Below are 4,003 nucleotides of genomic sequence, written 5' to 3'. Positions count from 1 at the left end.
TATTTTTTATTATTATTTTATTTTTTTTTTTATTATTTTTTTTATTTTTTATTTTTTTTATTTTATTTTTTTTTTTTAATTATATTTTTAATATTTATATATACATATTATTATTTATTAATATTTTTATTATGTATTTATTTTTTTTTTATATTTTATTTTTTTTTTTTTCATTTTATATTGTATTTTTTTATATTTTTTTTTATTTATTTATTTTTTTATTTTTTTTTTTTTTTTTTTATATTTTATTATTTTTTTTATATTTGTATTATATTATATATGTTTTATATTTTTTTTTTTTTTATTTGTTTATATATTTGTTTTTTTTATTGTTTTTTTATTATATATTTTTTTTTTATATATTTAATTTTTTATTTTTTTTATATATATATATATATTTAATATTTATATATTTTTTTTTTTATTTTATTATTTATTTTATTTTTATTATATTTTTTTTATATATATATTTTTTTTATTCTTTTTTTATTTTTTTCTTTTCTTTTTTTCTTTATATATTTTTATTTTTTATATATGTAATATATTTTATTATCTTTTTTTTTATTGTATTTTATATATTTATATTTTTTTTTATATTTTTTTTTTTTTTTATATATAATTTTTTTTTTTATATTATTTATTTTATTTACATATTTTTTATATATTATATTTATTTATTTATATTTTATTTATATATTTATTTATTTATTTTTTATATATTATTATATTTTTTTATATATATTTTATATTTTTTTTGTATTTTTTATTATTTATATTTTTTTTTATATATGAATATATTATTTTTTGTTTATTATATTATATTATTATATTATATATATTATTATGTTATTTATATATTTATATTATTATATATATAATTGTTTTTTTTTTTTCTTATTTATTATCTTCTCCTCTCTTATCTATCATCTATCTTTTCATTCTGTTTCTCTTCTTCTCTTACTTTTTTTTATTTTTTTTTTTTTTTTTATTTATATATATATATATATAATATTCTTTTATAATATTTATATTATATAAATATATATATTATTTATATATTATATTATGTTTCTTATATATTCTATAATATTTATATTATATATATCTTTTATATATATAAATATATATCTTTATATATTATATGTATATATATATATCTATAACATAATATTTTTATATATTATATTAAATATCTCAAGATATATGTTTATATTTTTTATTTTTTTTTTTTTTATTTATTTTTTTTTTTTTTTGTATATATATTATTTTTATATTTTTATTATATTTTTATTATATATTATTAAATTTTTTTTATTTTGTATATTTTTTATATTATATTATTTATTTTATATATTTTTCTTTTATTTAGTATTTTTTTTTATTTTTTTTTTTATATCTATTTTATTCTTTATATATGTTATATTATTTTTTTTTTTTTTATTTATCTTTTTATATATATCTATCTTTCTTATAATCTTTCTTTTCATTTTTTTTATTATATTTATATATTATATATTTATTAATATTTTTTTTATATATTATTTATTATGATATTATATTTTTTTATTTTATTATTATTATATAGTATTTGTTATATATTATATTATTTATTTATTTTTTTTTTTTTATTTATATTTTTGTATATTATATTTATTTTATGTATTTTATATATATTTATTTATTTATTATTATTATTATTATTTATATTTTTTTTTTTTATTTTTTTTTTATATATATTTTATTTCTCTGTTTCTCTTGTGTGTATTCTATTCTTTTTTTTTTTTATTTTTTTATATATATATTTTTTTTTTTTTTTATTTTTTTTTATAACTTTTTAGTATTTTCTTTTTTTATTTTATATATTTGTTTTATTATATTTATATAAGTATATTTATTTTTTTTATTTTTATTTTTTATTTTTTTTATTATTTATTTATTTATATTTATTATTTTTTATTTATTTTTTTTTTATATTTTTTTATTATTTTATCTTATGTTGTGTTTTTTTTTTTTTTTTTTTTTTTTTTTTATATATATATTATATATAATAATTTATATTTTTTTTTTTTTTTTATATCTTTATATATTTTTATATATTATTTATATTTTTTAATATATTTATTTAAATATTTTTTATTATATATTATTATTATATATATATATTTTATCTTATTTTTTTTTTGTTTTATTTTATTTGTTTTATTTATTTTTTTTTTTTTTTATGTATAAATGTCATTATTTATATGTTTTTTTTTTTTTTTTTTTTATTATTTATATATTATTATTTATTTTATTAAAAATAATATCTTTAATTTATATATATTTTATTTATAAATTATTTTTTATATATGTATATGTATAATAATAATAATATATTATATATATATATATATATTTTATTGTTATTATTTTTTTTATTATATTTTATTTGTTTATATTTTTTTTTATTTTTTTTTTTTTTTTTAATTATTTATTTTTATATTTTTTTTATTCTTAATATAATATTTTTTTTTTATTTTTATGTAATTTTTTTCTTTTTTTTATTGTGTGTGTTGTATGTGTTTTTTTTTGTGTTTTTTTTTGTGTGTGTGTGTTATGATTTTTTTTTTTTTCTATAATTTTTTGTGTTTATGTATTGTTGTTTTGTTTTGTTTATATTTGTTGTTGTTTATCTTATGAAAATTGTTTTTTATTTTTTTGTTTTATTTTTTTTTTTGTGTGTGTGTTTTTGTTTTTTTTTGTGTTGTTTTTTGTTTTTTATTTTTTTGTATTATTGTGTTATGTATCTTATTACATTTTTTTGTGTTTGTCTGGTTTTTGTTGTTTCTGTGTATATTTTTGTTTTTTGTTTTGTGTTGTGTGTGTTTTTGTTTGTGTGTTTTTGTTTTTTGTGTTGTTTGTTCTGTAGTTTACAGGTATGTGTTGTGTGTTTTTCTTTTTTTGTTTTGTGTTTTTTTTGTTGTGTTTTTTTTATTATTTTTTTTTTATAATTTTTGTTGTACAAGTTGTGTGTGTTTTGTGTCTGTTTAGTGTTTTTTGTAATGTTTGTAGATTACGGTATTGTGTTGTGTTTTTGTGTGTACAGGTTGTGTTGTGTGTTGTTGTTTTATTTTTTTTTGTGTGTGTGTTTTTGTGTTGTTATTTGTGTGACGTATGTGTTATTGTATATGTTTTAGTTTCATATGTGTGTGTGTCTTTTTTTATTTACATTTTTGTGTGTTGTTTGTGTGTTTGTGTTTGTTGTATGTTGTGTATGTGTGTTGTGTGTGTTGTATGTGTCTGTAGAGTATGTGTGTGTTTAATTCTGTTTTTGTTGTTTTTGTGTCGTTTGTGTTTGTGTGTGTTGTGTTTTTGTTGTTGTGTTTTTTTTTGTTTGTTTTTGTTGTTTTTGTTTTTTGTTTGTCTTAGAGTCAGTTTTTTGTGTTTGTCTTATGTCAGTGTATGTGTTGTGTTTTGTGTTTGTGTGTGTTGTGTTTTTGTTTTTGTATTTTGTTGTGTTTGTTGTGTGTGTGTGTGTATTGTCTGTGGGTTTTGTGTTTATATGTGTCTATAGAGTACGGTATTTTTTTTATTCTGTATGTGTTGTGTGTGTTGTCTTTTCTGTATGTGTGTGTGTGTGTCTTAGAGTAGGTATGTGTGTGTGTATGTGTCTGTAGTTACGTATGTGTGTGTGTGTTGTGTCTGTATGTTTTGTATGTGTTGTTTTTGTATATATGTGTCTGTAAGTCATAATATGTGTGTGTGTGTGTGTGTGTGTGTGTGTGTGTGTTTTGTTTTTGTGTGTTTGTGTGTATGTGTTGTGTTATTTCTATGTTTGTATGTGTGTATGTGTGTATGTGTGTATTAAGATGTGTGTGTGTATGTGTCTGTAATTCATATATGTATATGTCTGTAGAGTCGTATGTGTGTGTGTATGTATCTGTAGATTACATATGTGTGTGTGTGGTTATGTGTGTGTATGTCTGTAGGTACAGAGTATGTGTGTGTGTATGTGTCTGTAAAT

The sequence above is a fragment of the Salmo salar genome, unplaced genomic scaffold (assembly GCF_905237065.1).
Source record: "Salmo salar unplaced genomic scaffold, Ssal_v3.1, whole genome shotgun sequence".
NCBI classification, from domain to species: Eukaryota; Metazoa; Chordata; class Actinopteri; order Salmoniformes; family Salmonidae; genus Salmo; species Salmo salar.
Note: the sequence above shows the minus strand (reverse complement) of the source record.